The following is a 20,977-nucleotide window of genomic DNA, read 5'->3' as shown; positions in this document are numbered from 1 at the left end:
CCTCTTCCAGATGTTTTTTACAATGATATTTTAAAATATTTTCTGTCTGAATAGATTGTGCTCTTAATTGTGTCCTCTTGAAAATGTGTTTTTTAATGTTAGCTTATTATTATTTTTTAATTTTCTACTCACTCTGTGCTGTTTATCTATTCACATTGATTACTTCATATTTGTCTCTTGGTAGACTAAATGAACAGTGTAGTTTTATAATGATTGTTGAAGTTGGACTTTGCTGTGATTTTTAGAGTCCCATGAAAGCTGGCATTGCAGTTCATTTCTGCAGCAAACGTTTAATGTATACCGAATAGAATCCCTGATTGTAATCATTAAAGTTGCACCTACTGAATTTAAACTATACTTTGAAAACCCACACATATGTAATAAGTTTGGTATCAGCACTGCTGAATGGATGGCTGAAATCTGAGTCCCCTGGACCAATCAAAGGTGAGATGCTGCACTTTTTTTCACCTATCCATTAGCTAGAAAGTTTGTATCTCTAATCATATGTGACTCAGCCTGGAGATCAGTACCATCATCATAAAATAACAATCCTTTTTGTAACTCATTTACTTATAATTAACTTGAAGCCACGGTGGTGCAGCGGTAGCGTTGTTGCCTCACAGCAAGAGGTTCTCCTGTTCGATTCTCAGCTGGAGCGCCTTCTGTGTGGAGTCTGCATGTCCTCCCCGCGGTAGAGTGACATTCGAAAGACATGTGTAGACTGGGCATGCCTTCGCTGAAGGTTGGGCGTCGAGTTGGCACCTTAGCACCCGTAAAAAATCTACTACCAATCATTAACAGACCGGAGTTCCACTGTGGCCACCCCTAACTGGGAAAAGCCAAAAGAAGAACAATTTACTTATAATTAACTTAATCAAAGGTGTATGAATCATATTCATTGTCCTTAAATGAGTATATTGTTTTCTCATCAATTTTCAGAATCTGTGTGGGTTACATAAAGCAAAACATGTCTACATCCTATATAACCAATGCCTATAACTAAGCTTTGCACAGGACATCTTTAAAGAAAATAACTTTATTGTTTGTTTTTGTAAGAAGCACCAAATGAAAATAATGGGAAATGTTTTCATTTTCAAAGGATGTACATTTGGAAACTGTTGTGCATTGTACATTGTTTAAATTCAAGGAAGGATGATGGGGGAAGGAGGCAGCAGTAACAGGGTGTGAGTATAAAATATCAGTTTTTGCTACATGTCTAGTCAGCTCTAGTGGTGTAGGGGGACAAGGCTCTGATTATGGACTAGGTGACCCAAATTTGTTTAGTGGCCTGAACACTAAATTGTACTGGCAGGCGAGGATGAGTGTACCCATCATGGGGGTGAGGGGGGTGCACAGGTGGATACATACAGCCACAGTCCCTTGGAGGAGGGAGTGGAGTCCCTTGGAGGAGGTAGTGGTGTTGCAGTGGGCATCCTCTGGGAAGGCTTACAGCTCACCATTCACAACTGCCTGGTAGTAGCCCTCATTAGAGAGGACAAGGGAGTGTGTACTCATGAGGGAGGACATTGTGAGTTCCTGTAGTAATGCAGGTAGCCTGTCTCCTTGCCAGGGGTGGAGGTTAAGGAGTTACACAATTCTCTTATTGCCAGGATGGAAGAACAAAAATTCTCCAGTGCATTCTTAAATGATAGCCTCTCTGGATAAATGTTACCCTAGCAGATCTGGGAAACGAACATGCTCGAGTCTTATAGGATGAGACCTGGTGGTCAGCAGGCAAAGGAAAAAAGAGCATGCAGAAAGAAAAAACAGTTATATGCCTGAATTAGAGTACAAATGCATCTAAGTTTCTTATTATCTTAACATTAGAAGTAGAATTTATTTTGCTACCTTCCTGAAAGTCCCTTCATTTTCAGCCAGATATATAACACAACCATAAATATATGAAACACAAACCAGAAAGCACACTAGCAATTGGACAATTGGACATGTTTAAGCTGTGGGCTGTGCTGCGAAAACTCAACACTGCATGATCAGTCGAGTTTCACCCTCATGACCAAACACCAACAGTCACGACTCTATCACATTGTATGAAACATACTCTAACCATGTATTATTTCTGTATAATCACTGAATACAATAAACCATGCCATATATTACAAAAGGGCAGTGGTTAATGCCCTAGGATCGTAGGATACATGGCTTGAAAAAAGTGGACAGTAGCAGTACTGAAAACAGGATTGTAGGTAACAGTTATATATACAGACCTGGGATTCTTCTCCACTCACCTGCCTTGCAAAGTCTCATATATATATATATCTATATATATATATATATATATATATATATATATATATATATATATATATATGTATATATATTTCAAAGTCTTTATTTTTGTGTAACAGGACTAGCTGTGACACTTCTGGTTGCTCATTCAAAGTCTTTATTTTTGTGTAACAGGACTAACTGTGACACTTCTGGTTGCTCATTCAAAGTCTTTATTTTCGTGTAACAGGACTAGCTGTGACACTTCTGGTTGCGCAGTTTTTGGGCCTTTGACTTCAGATGCCAGCAGTCTCTTTTTAATAGCTTGCCTTCCTCACCAGGAATTACTAAGCATGTTGCTTTGGCTGTTTGCAAACAAATTCAACTCCAGGCTCTAGGTTTTGTATGGGATTTTGATTCTTCCATTGTCTCTACCCTGTAAGTCTAGTAGTTTTCTAAAGTTTATATTACAGTAGTACTTTGTGTCTCTGTAGATTTGTTTCTAGCATTTATTTTTCTTTTTGTTCCTTCTCTGTTTTAACTTCAACTCTAAGTGCTTGTATCCAGGAAGTGTACAATTTAGAGACCATAATGAGAAAACAAACATATATAAATACAAACATTCTAAAAACAAACTAAAACAATAAGAAATAAATCATGTACTTCCTTTTCTAGGTACAAGTTGATATTAATGCACTGAATCTAGCATCAATAACTTAATAATTTGAGACAAAGGGTTCTTGCTAGCCCAAAAGCTGAAGTAATTTCAAAAGCTATGTTGGAACAATAAAAGGTATTACATTACATCTGTGTTCCCATGTCTTTGGGGAAAGAAACGAAACATAAGTTAGGGGAACAAGATGGCTGATGATAGGGAGGGGTGCAGTTAGCACACAATAGTTACAGCTGTGACTGACACTGCGTAAATAAAGAAATAAATTGAAAGAAACAAAACAACAAAAAATATAAAAAATGGCTGTTCTAGAGAGACACAAAGCAAGGGAAAAATAACAATGTTGTGTTGCACTGTTTGCACAAAATTACCTGGATGAGTAAAATGTTGTTAGGTATGCAATGCCAGTATATGCAATACATCTGCCAGACTGAGAGGTACTACTGCAGGCAGCGTGCCACAAGTTTTGTGATGACATGGTAACTCAGTAGTTCCCCTGCATGTATGTCATTAGAACAGTGCATGTAGTACAGTCTGTGACAGCAGGAATCACAGATGCTGGACTGAAACACCAGGTTTCAGACATACAAGGAAATGGCAGACCTGTCCTACTAGACAATGGCCTGCAAGGCAACATGCTGACCATGCCACGGGTACACTGGTACAGTGTATAAAACATTGCATAAACACAGGCCATAGACAAATATTGGCACTCATGTAATATGACATATACCAACCACCACTAAATGACACATTATGCTTTGTGAGGCATGCCCATGGTATGTCAGGTATAGCTGTGACTGGCAGGGGGCTCTGAAGTGACAGTTCATGTTTAATATTGTATAGACAGACCTGTGCACCCTGTATGGGTAGTAGGGCTGTGATAATGGGCATAGCAATGTAGCTAACACATGGTGCAAATCACTGTCATGGGGATGGGCAGCATATAGTGGTGGTGAAATGTGGGATTGTGTGGGAGCATGCTAAATAGACCACACCTAGTAATGCAGTGTCATCAAAACACATTACCACAACAGGTTTTATCCAGTACATACTGGATGATGTGGTGTGATTGAGACACACCTGTGAACAGCTACATGCAGCTACTTCATAGCAGCGACCTGCAAAGATGGCCTGTGCCTCTGGGTGAGTTGTGTGTTGCACAGTCTGTCTCACTTTGGACAGTGGAGTAGGGGACTGTGAGTGCAGCAGATGTCAGTGTCCAATCATTACTGCATGTATATGTTTACATGTTCAGACTGCAATGGCTCCTAAGCAGTGCAAACAAATAAAAAAAGTTCTTCAAGGTAGAGGTGAGTATCTTGCTGCAGAGCCTCCATGAGCATGGTTGGTAGATCATCCTAAATAACAAGACCAAGCATGCCTTCTGTGAATGTGTATTGTAGGACCTTGTTGTGGATGTAAATGCTGTTTTTGGCCATAATATATCTGCACATCAAGTGTGCTGAAGGGTCACCCATATAATCCACAACAAGATAACTGCTCTTGCACAGGACACAATGATCATGGGTGAGGGTCTGCTTATATAGAACACCCTCAAAGACATGGATCAGCTCCTGGCATCACTGTCTAGGGTGAGAGACTGCTCTCTTATATCTGGTGGAGGACTGGATACTAGAATGGAACTTTACTCACCACCACAGGTGTCTGTGGATGATTCCCCAGATGGGTGTGCCCTTACATATGTATCATGTAGTGTGACATGCCACAGACATTAGCTCTCACATGTTGAATACAGTAATATCATCTCTACAAGTATTTCAAGACTTCAGCTGCCATGGTATTCTGCAAAAGGTACGTGGATTTGAATTTGCCATAGTGTTGTATAGCCATTGTAGATGTTGGATTGTCGGTAAGAACCATTGACATACTGGGATGTTTCATGTTTCAGTCTGCTATCACAAGTGTTTTTGTGTATGGACCCTCCACCATGAATGTGGACATGCCTGATGTCAGGTGACTAGGCGAGCCTGATACTGATGGCAGCTGAAGCATGTACTGCTCTCAGGCATGGGTACTTTGGTGGTCACATTGCCCACCCCTTACTCCAAAACACATCCATTGCCTAAGTAACCTGCCCTTCAGTCTCAGGTGACTGCTGTAGGAGAGGAATTAGCAAATACAATGCCTCAAGGTACCCCCGTGTCCCCCCCACCAACAGTGGGCACTGGTGGCTCCAATGAGCATGAGGATAACAGTAAGCTGGTGGATGACAATGCTTTGGGTCCCACCCCATGCCATGTTTTCATGGCCATTACACAACTCATGTGCAGGGGAGTCATACAGGCATAGGCCAATGTCACCGTAACCACTGAATATCTGATTATTGTACTGTGTGAGTTGCATGATGACATGAAAGAGGGCTTTGGTTATGCAGGTAACATTTTGTAAACACATCAGAGGAAGTCTATATTCCTCAGGAGCCTGTCTACAGCCACAAACTAGGTCCAAAGCCATTCATGTGGCCATCCTTCAGCCTCTTCCAGGGAGAAATTCACCTTAGGATAGCTAGGGCACAGTCATAACCCCATAGCACCACATCCTCCATGATACTACCAGTTTCCCATTGTCAAAGATGCTGTGGCTAGCTGTGGCTGCATGCACATATGAGGTGCATAAGTGGGTGTTATTCCTCAGAGGAATATCCTGTGGATGGAGACATGGGTGCTTGGTGCATGCATGGACTGAGGGCACCCTGGTCTTATAACAGATTCATACACACAGTGCAGGGACTGTGTCTACTCTCACACACTCTGACCATCATCATTCCACCACTGAACTCATACCCCATACTGGAGACACCCCCCCAAATCTGTACAATATTCCAAGTTTGCCACATTTGCTAAGCCATGATGCATACTCACGTACATGCACGTGCACACACACACACACACACACACACACACACACACACACACACACACACACACACACACACACACACACACACACACACATTTAGTCCCCCACACACTTAGCCTATTTCCAGCCCTTGTTACTGTGGCCCTCCTCACTAAAGCATATGGTGACACCTATGCTCTGCCCTCAGTGATCTGTTAAGGGGTACGTTTTGTCTGAAGTACAGTGTGGTCAGTCCATGTGCTGTATAGCAGAGCCTGTTTGTAGTATTGCATGTGCAATTGTGGTTGTTTGTTGTATCTAATCTTGTTTATACTTGTGAACCAGATACTGCTCCTTAGACAGTGTCATAGAATACTGGACCCACCTCTATCGCGCATGGTCATCCCTAAAAGATGGTTCTCAACAGTCTCCATACCAGACCCCTCCATTACTGCTGGCTCTGGTTCATAGGATCATAGGTGTTTGCTATGCTAATGACCACAAGGGACTTTTTAAGCCTAACCATTCACCCCAAATCTCTGACAAGTTCTGATACTCTTGATAAGTGTAAGCAGGGGCTTGGGAAATGAAACTTTTACAGGTTGCCTGTAGTGCTTCCTCTTCTCTCATGGCAACACCCTGCTTTATCTGCCTGCATATAAATAGGTTATACAACATTGCACACATGGCAAATATCTTGCTGCAAGTTTCCAGAACATACTGCAATGTGCCAACTCTGGTGTGTAATCAGAGTAAGTGGGCATTCACCAAATATATGTTTAATGATGGTGCAGGTCTGTGACAGTGCAAAGTTGTATACATTCTGTGCCATTGTCTGTAGGCATTGTATGAGTGCCATGACCCATGCCTCCTGGGCATATCTGACATCATTAGTAAAATGTTCCTGAGAAGTCACCCCACACAAATTGCTGTTATATGTCACATGTGTGCCAGATGTGGGAATCATGGGCACTGTCTGTGTAGCACACTGACACACTGCATATTATAACATGTGCATTGAAGGCAACTTGGCAGCTAATGTAAGAAAATCCCTTGTGGTTGATATACCATTGTCCATGTGTCCCACATGGAGCCTTGATGGCAACTGCGGTACAACTGATGGCACCAAATACCTCTGGGCAATGGACTATTTCTTAGAATGCCTTCATCTCCACATAATATAACTTGGCATTGTGAAACTGATGTAGTATTCATAACGCAGAAGTTTGGGATACGTCCACCATGTCCCCAGTTAGTTGTAACGAGGATTGTTAATGTTAAGCATACTTTGGATGTCTATTGGAATCAGTATTTCTCTTATCCCATGAGCCTGCATGTGAGGACAGTATGTCTGTCCTACCTCGTGTATGATGTCTCTGTCACCATGGTAGCAGTCCACTATTTCCATGCCATGAAAATGATAGAATGCTAAGCATGGTCAGCGCATGGTTAGTGCAGTGGTGCAGCGGTAGCATTGTTGTCTCACAGCAAGAGGTTATCCAGTTCAATTTCCAGCTGAAGTACCTTCTGTGCAGAGTCTGCATGTCCTCCTTGCATTTGTGTGGGTTTTCTCCGGGTACTCCGGTTTCCTCTCAGGTTACAAAGACATGTATCTGGAGTGTTTCTCCCTGGGCCTCCGCTAAAACTTGGCTTTGTTCCAAGTCAGACTTTCCCGGTAAACAAATGTTAAATAAATAAATAAATAAAACTGGTCGGATCCTTCTGTGGCATGAGTATATTTCAGATAATTCTGCTGCTACCCATACCATTGTAGCATGATATCTCACCTGGACTTTATATTGCACAGTTACACTTGGGGTCATAGCTCATGGTGCAGTTTTTATACATTTTTGAATAACTTCCCCATGTTGTTTTGCTCTTATTTGCATTTGACAGTGACCTCATTAGCATAACATTGTCCATTTACATATCATTATATGATCATCTGCATAACATGCTGCCCACAGTATTTTGCTGCAGTGTGAGACTACCCTAACAATGTCTCTGAATCACCCTCACCCTTTATACCACTCATTATATAGTTTTGCCTTATGCAGTGCACTTTTTATTTCTGAATCCAGGTCAATATGTCCAAACACTTGCTAGAGCCAAAAGAAAGAGACAGCGAATATAAAAAACTAATGTTATTAAAAAGATTAAATGTTTTCAAAAATAATGAATGCAGCAAATCTTTAGACTTAAAACATGCTGTACATTGCAGTCCAAAAGTTTACACCATTTGGACAATAATAAAATAACTTAAACATAGGACTGATGGAAAAGCAGTAAACACAGCATGCAGAGTAATGATTAATGTTGGTATCTTGACCCCCAAGTTAATGTGTAAGATATACTCTGGGATTCTGTAAACCCTGTGTAGTCTTCTCACAAAGCCTACATGGAGTTTACAAGTGTGCGTGGTGAGTGTCAGTGATAATTGCATATTCATGCCGTGGGCTGCATTTAAACGTAAATAAGTGCAGTTTTGTGGCTGGCAAAAGTCTTGCTGGCCAGGAAACCATGTAATGCAAAATGGATAGAAAATATGTTTAACTCAGAGCACAGTAGGTTAGCGGGTTTCCGTGGAATGCCACAATGATCACCAGGACTTAACATATAATATTTCTCATAGCGCTCAATCTCTTAGTGCAAGAAATCTGAGCAAAGCACAACATAATGGGGGACAATGACCCAGAAATAGGGATAGAGTTTACATATTTGCTCTTTTACACTTAGAAATGTGCTTGAATAACAAGGGGGTTGTGTGAAGATACATTTTCTGAAGGATTGAAACTCAAATGTATGTAATTATTTGGTGACATTAGTCCTGAGATCATCTCAGCGATATGGCAGAAAACCACAGGTTTATAAGGAACACACCAAAAGATATATAAAGCAAAAATCTGGACAGTTGAGAGGTATGATTATGTAGATGGTCCAAACACAGTAAAGAACAGTGTATACAGTGGAGAGTATTGTGAAATCTAATTCCTCTCATTCTGTACCAAAGCCGTGTAAATGATCTGTAAGGGTACATGGACTGCCATGTAAAATAAACACTCAGGGGAAGTGTGTGTATTGAATAGGGACACACAGATGAATTGTAGGAATGAGCACAAGGAAATAGGACAGGTGAAACAACCTAATATACGGCAGATGAGGGCATGTCAATGGAAGACAGTTGTGGGTGCAACACAAATCACATATCAGCATGGTACAGTACAGACTGCACAGTGAAAATATGTATTATGTTACTGTCACACAAGGTGACATAACAATGGGAATACGTCTGTGTGAAGCAGAGCACCTCTATGACACTTTTCAAAAGGAACCTAGATCACACACACACACACACACACACACACACACACACACACACACACACACACACACACACACACACACACACACACACACACAGTTGATTACAGTGAACAGAACCCCTGCTTATCTAAGTACACAGACTACAGAACTCAATAATTTACACAAATGCCAAGGCACAAGTCTGATTTTTACAAGGCTGCAGAAAACTTATAGTGTATGACATCAGCACTGGATGTAAGAGAGAAGATGATGGGAGGCCTGCATAGGATCATAGCTTCATAGGTTCCTAGGAGGTTACTAGGCTAATGGCCCTAGGATCTTTACAAACCTAGCTGTGTAAAAACACAAGTACCCTTATTGAGCATAGCTAGATGTTTGTTGTTAGCAGAGTGATTTTGTGATCATTACTGACTGACCTGCCCATGAGGGACATAGGTGCAATACCTGGAGTGAATTTATAATTACCCATCCAGTTGTCAAATTTGTGCATGAACAAGTCATTGAGGAGCACTAGAGCACTACTTCATATGGATTGGGAACCTAATACACAGGAATGGCAACCGCTGGGAGATATATTTGCCTCTTCAGCATGTTCTGTTTATGTCACAGCCTAGGTTGAGATCCTTGGAGCAAGTTATTCTTGTCCCATTTGATTTGTGGATGTCCAGCATTTACATTTGGGCAGGGTCCAAGACTGCTCTGTAGGCCAAGCATCGGTCACCTCTCAGCTGCCTGTATAATACTGAGTACAGTGATAGGGCTTTCAGTCTTTCCGTGTATGTCATGTTTTGGAGGCCCCAGATTCACTTGATCAGAAACTTTTGTGGTATCTCCAGTTGCTCCAGGTGCATCTCTGGTAAGGTACATAGAGAAGGGAGCATTGTACTCAATTAGTGGTCTGATAAGGGTCAAGTACAGCAGAGCTATGACCACCGTGGTCTTGGATGTGATACCCTTAGTTATCAGGTGGGCAATGTAGAATGTGTGTCTTACCACTATGGACACAGTAATTGAAGTTTAGATTGCTATCAAACTGAGTCCCCAAGTCTAGCACCACTGAGTTTGAGCTTAGAGGGGTGTTATGTATAAGAAATAGAGGGGCTACTTTTTTGCCAAAGGGGACGGTGAGGCATTTTCTTGTATTAAGTTTCAGTCCGTGAGTTTGGCACCAATCATTTGTCTGTCAGGCCTTTCTGTAATATGTTAACATGTTGCACCCAGTTGACGGTCATCTGCAAACATGGTAAGCCACAGGCCATTTACCTTCGCCTGGAATTCAGAGAAATATTTTCTAAACAGTAGAAGGCCCAGCACAGATCCTTGTGGTACTCTACTGGTAACTGGTCTACTGGTGGAGGTGGATTCCTCAGCTTTGACAGTGTATGTTCTGTTGGTAAACCAGTTGGCTACCCATGTAGTAATGTATGGGTTAATCCCCATATGGGAGAGTTTCTCTATGATACCTGAAAGGGGGATTGTGTCACAAGGCTTGGATAAATCAGGATAGGTGGTATGTCCTATTTTCCCTCATCCAGTGCTTTAGGGACATTATCAAAGAAGTGCACTAGGTTTAGTAAGCAAGCTCTACCCTTGAGAAAACTAATATGGGTTAGGTCAAGGGTGTTGAAGGCCACCTATGTTCCTGTAGATAAGGTCCATGATGAATCTTTCCATAGCCTTGCAGAGAAGGCTGGTTAGTCCTATGGGTTAATAGTTCCCAGGGTCAATTGATAGATATGTAGGCATGTTCAACTGTGAAGATAATTTTATTTCTGCATGTTACCAGAGTGATGTGCAATATGTGAGAGAAGTATCTATACTATTAATCTGGAATCAATGCTCTCTCTCTCTCTCTCTCTCTCTCTCTGTCTCTGTGTCTGTCTCTCTCTCTCTCATAACAACAAACCAGATATTAAACAGGTTGTCAGCACGCACACTTTACCTCTTCTTCAAACCAAGTACACGACACATTAACCCAAAAAAGCAGAGGTACTCACTAGAAGCTTACCAAAAGAGCAGAGACTTTGCAAGTGCAAACTTTGTGTGCACAGTACTGTCCCTACCTAATTAACTGCACATAAAACAAATGTATCAGTGTCTCACCCAATAAGCCCCAAGGCAAAACACCTATAAACCAAATGTCTTTGTCATAGGCAACTCCATAGTGAGATACACAGATGTCCCTCTCACCAGGCTGGATAAGGAGAAGGTCACAGTCAGCTGCCTGTCAGGTGCCAGGATCTGCCAGATCATGTACCCACTCAGGTTTCTCAGCAACAACCACTGTTATGACACTGTCATAGTCCATGTTGGAGTGAAGGAATTGAGACGTACCTCACTGGTCTATATGAAGAGCGAGACATGACTGAGCTTTCAGATTATGAGTCCCAGGTAGGTATGTCCCTAACATTAAGCAGCAATCTACCATCACCCAGGATGATGCCTCAATACAAACAAAAATGATTGACTTTAACAATTGTCTTCTGGTGTCATTTCAGGAAGATCCAGTATTTCTCAGCTTGGGATTATATGGTTGACAGACCACTCTGCTTTGCCAGAGATGGTCTTCACCTGTAACCTCTTGGCTTTCAGTTACTGGAAAAGGTACTTGCTTGCCCCATAGTGCCTTTTTCAGGCAATGGCATAAGAACAAAATTCTTGATGTAAAAATATCCTCTAGAGACAAACTCAAGGTTATGCTGCTTAATGCTTGCATTCTAAATCTGAAACTGCAATCACTGGAAGCACTCTGTACTTTGGAAGATGAGATGTCTGTGCAGTCACAGAGACATAGTTCAGGGCCGCTGAGAGTACCCTGGCCATGCAAAGCTACAATGCCTTCCACACATTCAGACCTAAAAATAAACGTGAAAGAACCAAAGGAGGAGGTGTATCCATCTTCGTTAAAGATAAATACACCTCAAAACTGGTTAAGCAGTGTAACTCCCTAGAGTTACCCAAAGACCAACTAACTGTAGGAAGGACCTTCCTCCATTTCATTGTTAGCTACAGGGCCCCACCATGAACCAAGAAACCAATACTGCCTACCTGGACCTACCTGAGTCACTCATAATACAGCCAAACACTCTGGTCTAGGGCGACTTTAACTATCCTTCCATCACTTAGGAAACATATATGAACACAAACATGCTTGGCCTAAGGTTCCTGGACTTTGTTAACACAAATGCTCTGGAATAGATAGTCAGCACCCCCTTGACTTAGTACCCACTAACATGGGGGGATCGCTGCACCGTCCCATGTGTGGGTCCCTCCCTGGTAAAGTCTGATCATAAATCAGTCTTGTTCGAAGTAACGATCATACCTGCCTCCCCAGGAGCAAAAAGGTTAAAAAATTTCTCCAAAGAAAACTATAGCCTCCTACATGATGTATAAATAGTTTCAGCCCCCCTGCCGCCACTGACAGCAATGACTCTTATACTGAGGTATTCACAAATGACCTGTATAAACACCTATACAAATGTATAGACTCAGCTGTAGCTAAATGGATCAAAACAAGGTCCTTACAAAAAAAAAAAAAAAAGCCACCCTGGTGGACAGCTAGCATAAACAGGATATACAACAAGAGAAATAAACTGCTGGCAAAGAACAAGAGGGAATGGTCTCAGCAGAAGAACACCCTCCACAGCTTGAACAAGCAAATTAGACATCTTGTAAAGTCCTCTAAAGCTAATTACAAAATTAAATTAGCATCCCTTGCTAAGGATAATCACAAGGCATTTTTTAGCTATGTCCAAAATCTAAAAGGGAAGGCCCAGCTTTTTGCTGACTTAGTAGTGGATGTTACCACTTATACTGAACCTGAAGACATTGCCAAACTGCTAGCAGACAGGTTTGGTGAAAACTTCACCTCCCTTGTCCCCACCAACCATACCCTAAAGCATAGCTGTCACTAGTACTCTATGCAGTATCACCAAAGAGTAGTTCATAACTGCACTCTCCAAGGCCAAAAACACAACCTCTATGGGACTGGATAATGTTCCAGCAGTGTCAACCAGGGAGGAAATAAATACTTGAAACTGGAAGATTAATCTTACACTTGGCCTTAGTTTGAGGGGTATCTGGTGAGGAAGCTTGGAAATATGTATTGAAAATTGCAAGGCAAGTGTTAGGTGAGTTTAGTTTGCAAACATGTACTTGGGGGCATAAATGTCATGACCTGACACATTTGTTTTTGGCATTATACACTGCTAAAGTTGATTTTTAGATTGTGGGATTCAAACCTAGGCATAAAGGACAAAACATTTTCTTTCACAGTGTTGGTCTTCCATCTTTGCCACAGAGGAAGTGTTGTTCAGACTTACTCAGGAATCATTCATAAATACAGGTGACAGTTTGAGGTGCTACACATGTATGTGTGTGACCTGACAAGGTTATTGTGTATAGATCCAGTTGCATATGCGTGTTATGTAATTTCGAAGGCCATGCAAGTAAAGATAGCAGAATTATACTTACAGAAATATAGTAGGCAGTATACCCTCAGTCATATATCGGAAAACACAATAAAGGTGTTTTATCCTTCATACATATAATTCATATCAGCTCCACTATCTAAAGTGTTATAAGTGAGAATGAATATAATGGGAAGTGAAACAACAGAAAAAATGTATGGAATATCCTGTATTAGTATCCAGGACCATATGTATGGCAGTCCTACACTTATACCTGTTGCCAGAAGAATATTGAAATAACTCTTGTCTATTTCTCAGTTCATTGCTATAAACAGCACTGTCACAACAGTAAAAATAGGTTGCACACCCTGTACAAGAACCCAGCACCATCTGTAGTCCAGATCTACATTTGCACCTGCTGCCACAGGAATAGTTACATGACATTTCCATAATTTCCTACTCATTCTTAAGTTTTCTGTGTTAACTACCATGCAACACCACTGAGCATCTTTGTGCAGTGCACAACAGAATTAATTGAATGTATCCATTTTTAATTATTGGGTGTCTGTGTCCTGTCTGCAGGTGTTGGGGAACCTTGCTAACTGCCACACAATGCTGTTAAGCGAAGTTGCGAGATAGAAAGAAAAAATTGCAACAATGTATTCTTTTTGACCTTTGCACTTTTACAGACGCCCTGTCTGCAGGTGTTCTGTCTACTTCCTGGGTGGGCCAATAGACCATGGTTTGTGCACTGCTAAGCTTTGTGCAAATGAGATAAGCACAGCCAAACCTGACATTCATTTGCTACATTTCCCTTGTTTGCTGTAAGCTGCACATTGTGCAAACACTGACCAAAAAATATATATATAAATAAATAAAATAAAATAAAAAAATAAAAAAAGGAAAAAAGGAAACTGAGGAAAAAACATCTATGACACTACAAAATGTTAGTACACATGAAACATTTGTGCATAGGTCTGGATTTGAACTCTCACTCTAATGAGACTTCCGAACACAGTAAGGGTACATTATCCCTCTTTGCCACGCAAACACCTTTGCAGCAGGGAACTGAAATCCTTCTGCATACAACCAACTGCAACATCATCTACGGCACTATGAAACCATATAACAGTTATCTGTACATGTATCAATTTTGGATGTTGTGCACTAAGTGATCACACAACCATTTATGAGTATTGCTTGCAGATATGCAGGTCTGTCTTACCTCTCTGAGTTTGTTGCTCATTCTTTTCTTATCTGAAAAGTAATCTTAGACATGTAGTCTATAAGCCATTCTACATCACTGTCCTTAAATGTGTGAGGATATTAAATGACAATACTATACTATATAGTTGGCAACAAATGAAGGGGTTTGGATGTTAATGAACAGAACCTGTGAATTGTGTGCTGCTTAATTGCATTTCCAGCCTTGCCAAAATTACTTCTAACACTTTGCAAGTCTAACCTGACACACCCACTGGATGTAGGGCAGTCTTCACTGTTGTTGTGTCATCCTTTTCCCTACCAGTAATCATTCACAGTTGCAATCCATTAAAAATTAACACCGGGGGTGTTTGCATTATGTTTACATCAGCGAAATGGAGCCAAGTATTTGAGATCCAGCAATTCTAATGAGTTCACACCTGATTTGCATCTTTACTATGCTGATAGCCCTGAATCTATATCATAAAAAGGAAACCATGTAGCTAAGGAACCTGAAGGAGAGAAGACTTGTTTGTGTGGAGAACACAGAAAAGAGGCTATTACTTTGCATTTTTCAGCTATATACTGCATATGCTGAAATGTTATTAAGAAAAATCTGTTCAGGATATTTATATATATTTTTATGCTACACTTTTATCTATATGCATTAGTTAGCTGTGTACTGATAGCATGGGAATGTTTGTCAGGGCATTTCACAGGCGAGCAATACCTTAACATATCTTTAAAATGGAATGTTTTGTGTTAAATCTGTAGACATGTTTCAGGGACATTTCATATGATAACATGTTTAGCGTTTCAGTAATGGTTTGTTAGCAAAATGTGCCATTTGTGTGTTCTTTTGGGGGTAGGGGAGCAAAGCTACATTTCTTTTATGGCACAGACAAGGATATGCTGCTATTGTTACTATCCCTTTTTTTGCATCCAGCCCGTTTTTTCATATTTCAAATCTCTAGACTTTTATGTTTCTCCAGTGGGTAATACTGAAATGCTACATTTTCTGTTTTATCTGAGAACAGTTATTTTGTAGTTATGTGATACTTATGTGCATTATCCTTCTGTTGTCTTTTAAGACACCCAGGACCATGGCACCCAGGTGTCTCAGTCCTCAAAAACCACTTTTCAGTGACCCTGAGAATCAGGTTATTAAGAAAGCTTTTAAGTGATATGGTGGCTTTCTGCTAGAGAGGGGATATGTCGGTATGTCAGGAAGAATGTAAATTTGGCAGTAGATAGTTGCAGATGTCAATGCAGTAGGTGGCCACAACAGGACATATGATCAGTTGTGCCATAGGGCCACTGACATGATCTCATCTACACAGAAGAGAGCAGATGCGGTGGCCCGTTATTAGATGGGTACCGGGGGGGCTGCTACAGAACCATCACTTACAGCAAATGAGGAGTTCCTGTCCACTGTCAGGGATCCAGACAGCTCCCAGAAAAGAGCAGAACAGCATGTCCTTGACATTGGTGCTACTGTTTTAGGGACAGCAAGCATGTCTAAGGAGGAGCATACATGTAGGCTTTTGTACCTCAATTGTTAAATACTGTTGTAGATTAATATATTTACATCAACATATTGGTTATGTTTAACAACAAAATTGGTTGGGGGGATTGAAGATTGCCACAGTTAACAACAAATTCTGATTGATTACTCATGGGGGCTTAAGTTGGGTTTGTCATCCAAGTTTGTAATGAAAGCATAGTTAATGGACATAATGGCAAAAAGTTTTACCTCCTGCATTACTGTTAATTATGATGATGTTGTCATTGCCTTTTGCTTAACTTCTTCCAGGAATCATCCAGCATAGGGAGCATACCATCATCTGCACATGGCAAGCCAAACATTTTTATGTCATTACTGATGAGCAGTTCAAAGAAATATTTTAGTGTGTGATGTCGATGTCAGGACTGTCGTTTGTATTGTTGTACTGTCTGTAATACGGGCACCACTTTTAGTTTTTTAGCATATATTGGACTATAGTAGTGTAGGTATTATTTTTTCCTGTGTTTGTTGCTTATTATCACAACTGATCCTGACAGTGGAAGGGTGGGACTTCTACCACCTGATGTCAGAGAATCAGCAGACTCTGATGATGATGGTAGTTAAACAGAGGCACAGCCAGGGGTGTAGAGGTTGAATCTGACACTGAAGTTTACATACAGCCATCCCCTGTAATTGCATCAGGCACAGCCAGTAAGGTATATGCCTGCCCATTCCAGTGAGCCCTCAGATACTGGACAGGGGAGGGTGAGACAATTGATCGGGGAAATGTGGTTACTGTAGCTTCCCTGCCTGTTGACTCTGGCTGTAGTTAAAGTATAAGTGAGGTGTCATGCAAAAGGGTTGCTAGGGGTGCTTGGAGGAGGCTTGTTGCCCATCTTCCACCTGATCCAGGTGTCTCTTCCCGTGCCACGCAATGTATGTTTATGGCTGTTGTGGAGGCACAGGTACATTCCCATAGCTTCTCCAGAGAAATGCTTAGGGTTGTAGACGCGGCACAGGCTGATGTGCATGACTGCCTCCACCATGTTGTCAATTCAATTAATCAGATGAATGACATATTGCTATGGGTGGTGTCTGCGATGGAACTTCTGCTGGGAGAAGGATGGCATCCTCAGAGGAGTAGGCAGCCACATCACCTGCTGTTAACCAATGTGGCCATGGTGATCATGCTCCCATAATTGCAGTACTTCCACTGCTACATCAATGGTTGAGCAGTCCACACCCAGACATAGCAGACCACAGGATCATGGTTCTGGGTGATCTTGTGAGGGGAGCTCATCCAGCAGACATCAGTCATGTTCAGGTACAGCAGTGCATCTGACTGTGGGCGAGGACATGCTAGTGCAACTCTTGACAGGGCCAGTTCTCGTGGTTTGGTATGACAACGATGAACTGCCACCTCTATCATGTATGGCTCACAACTGTCTGATATACCAAGATGTAGAGCTAGCACAGAGCTTGGCTTTGTTAATGCAGACACTCACACACCAGTTTCAACTGGAGGATCCCTACAGACACACACACAACAGTTGCAGGGTTCATCTGTGAAGCTTAAAACTCATTTTGTCTCACTGGCCATTTATTACTTTATCCAAATGTCTTCCTGCTTTTCTTTCTTACTCATACACACTCACCAATCTTTTATGACAGCCTGGGCTTCCTGCCCCCACCCCCCTGCCACACACACACACACACACACACACACACACACACACACACACACACACACACACACACACACACACACACACACTCACACACACACACACACACTCACACACACATCACCCTGTTAAAGTGATGATAATTGTGCCATATCCCTGTTTTCTATCTTTTGGATTCAGGAATACATAGGCTTTGTGTCTGATGATCAGGGTGCATAGCCAACTTAGTGCTTAGTATATCTGCATTTGTAATGTTGAATTGATAATTGTATCTTTCACTTATATTGGTCTTAGAACATTAGACAGTTGATAGTGTGGTGAAAGGAGCTACTGACAGCACAGCTAGCTGGAATTTTGTTAATAATTATATGTTATATGTGAATATCAAACTGATTTATATAAGATGCTTGCATTACAAATGTATTAGAACTGTATGTTATGTGTATATCAAACTGTTCTGTATAGATGTTTTTGTTGAAAAGGGATTTGTAAAATGCTGTGTTTAAATGTATCCAGAGTGTGCTCTACTGGAAGGGATCAGAAATGTGCATGCACTATTGTAACTGTTTAAACGTATATACTTTAACAGTGGAAACTGGCATACAGAAGGTTAACCTCAGTCCAGCAAACATTAGAAAAATATCTGAAATTAAATTACTTTATAGGCTACACCATAAAGATGTTTTAGCTAGAGACACAAAGTCTGTATTACGAATCTTTCTGTATTGTCTTTAGGGTGAACCAGTTGCTAATTTGGTAGCATGAAGGAATGTAATTGTTTTATGATTTCCAGCATCTACCAAAGATCTAAGCAAAATCCTTTGTATGAGTATTTTTATAGGCAGATGCTAAATGCTACCAACTGTCAGCAATGGGAGGTTTGGCCTGGAAACTAGAAGTCAGATGACCAGAAATAATGTTATTCTGCAAGCTATCCCAGCAGTAATATTTTAGATATTATTTTGAGGTCTTTTAGTGAAACAGAACATTCTGCATTTTGTCTTGGACCTGACAACAACAAGAACCCTTCACCCCATCATCTGCTTGCTCTAATAGTATGTTTCTAGGGAATAGTGTAATTCTCTTAGATTCAGTCAGGAATGTAGTGAAGTTTAGTTTAGATGTTTTTCTTTATTTGTGTTTGGTTGTACTGCAATGTTATTTTAAATCTTTCCTGTGGTTTTGAACTCTGATGTCACTGTGAATACATATTTACTATTGTCTTGTTCTTTTATTATTTATTATTAAATATATTTAAACCTTTCATTGAGGCTGATCTGTATAGAGATATTTAAGTTTTGAGAATACTTGCATATTTATTTGGTGACACTGTGTGAGAAACTCCTAATATCCTTGTTCTTGGTCAAACTACCATTTGTGTTAATATTAATATTATGCAGTAAGATTGGACACCTTTTGTTAAAGGCCTTAAGGTAGCTGGCAGGAGTGACTGGTGGCAGTGAAAACTACCTTATAGTCTGGGCAGAAGGTGGCATAGATAATAAGCCTGTGCCAGCCTTTCTCAGGTGTGTGTGTGTGTGTGTGTGTGTGTGTGTGTGTGTGTGTGTGTGTGTGTGTGTGTGTGTGTGTGTGTGTGTGTGTGTGTGTGTGTGTGTGTGTGTGTGTGTGTGTGTGTGCATAAATCAAACCTCAGAGAGTGTGTGTGTCAGCTACTTGGGCAGGGACATGAATCACTGGTTGGACAGAGAGGGTGCTGGATGTCTTGGCTTGGTCATTGAACTGAGATCTCAACTCTATAGCTGTACCAGTGGGGAGTCTTATTGGGAATCTGGAGGAAGAGGGAGAAACCAGCTCCAGACTGTGGTCTCTGTGTGCTCTTAAGAGAAATTGTCAGCTTGATGCAGAGAGCTGCATCTGGAAATACTGTGTGTGTACCTGTTATCTTCCCAGTGAACATCCCCCACCATTGCTAGTGGTAAGGATTGAGGCTCCTTGATGTCCAGTGGAGGGTTGTCATAGATAGCATCAGATTTTTTTCCCATCATTATTGTTAATGATCTTGTGAGGGTTGTGATGTCTAAAACTGCAATGTATATCATTACTTACTAACTGCTCTCTTTAATGATTTTCCAGTACAAACATATGGTGCTAATCTAAGGGCATGCGGTGACCACCACTACTTTTGAGAGGTATGACTGTGTGAATCTTTGATGCTTGAGGCCTACTACTTAATAATGGACACATATAAGTCAAATAAGTCTCTGCTATCACATGTTAAGGTTATTTCTGTACAAATCATCCACCTTTTACTTGCTTACACTACAGAGTAACAACATGCAAGGATATGGCAGTCATTCATATTATTACACAATACACTCCAGGTTCAACACTTACCTTGTAAATCTACCAGCTGCAATAGTTTTAGTTCAGGGCTGACTCTGTCTGATGCAGGCAGTACACAGCCATTACATGGGTAGGTAAAGGTTGTGAGTGTTGCCTGGCATCCATGTTACTATATGTATGTGCACAGGATGAAGATTTTAGGCCCTTAGGTGGTGAATGAGTGTGCTATGTGTTGTCTCTTAGCCAATGTGAGGGCATATTGAGCATGCCTATGTCTGTCTACACCCACAACAGCTGCTGGTTCCCCCTCTGACTTCTCACCTGTGTGTGGATATGTTGACCTTGCCATTGGTGGTAGGATGTGTGCCCCTTCCCCTTGTTGATCCTGCTAAAGCTATTTTCTCAGGATGATGTTGTGTAGCATGGCATATACTGTGAATATATGAATATATACAAACACACTCACACATGCACACACGTACACACACACCTATTCTCCTTGTTATAGGTAATGAGATTTTGATTTCATATTTAAAATGGGCAAACTGGCAGATTATTATATTTAAAACAATTTAGACATATTTTTGCATTTTTGTCATAAGCAATGAATCTTATTTCTGTAACTAAGTGGGTACATGTGCAAAATGATTGTGTCAGCTTGTGTGTTTTCTATGTATTAAAAGAAAATGAAGGTATGCTTTAGAGTGTTTTTTTTTCACTATGACAATATAGCTTACTGTGGTCATTTTATACATAAAAGGAATAATTAAACAAGAATTACTTCTTA

The 20,977-nt window shown here is 40.9% G+C and overlaps 1 protein-coding gene across 2 annotated transcripts in view; it reads left to right on the top strand.

The window, feature by feature from the left end:
* Window positions 1-20,977, top strand: part of DHRS7C (dehydrogenase/reductase 7C) — a 185,281-nt gene that overhangs the window by 147,865 nt on the left and 16,439 nt on the right. The gene's annotated exons all lie outside the window — the stretch shown is intronic.

Source organism: Protopterus annectens, chromosome 4.part0 (assembly GCF_019279795.1).
Source record: "Protopterus annectens isolate FY-2018-M chromosome 4.part0, PAN1.0, whole genome shotgun sequence".
Classification (NCBI taxonomy): Eukaryota; Metazoa; Chordata; order Ceratodontiformes; family Protopteridae; genus Protopterus; species Protopterus annectens.
Note: the sequence above shows the minus strand (reverse complement) of the source record. Positions and strands in the feature narration are given on the sequence as shown.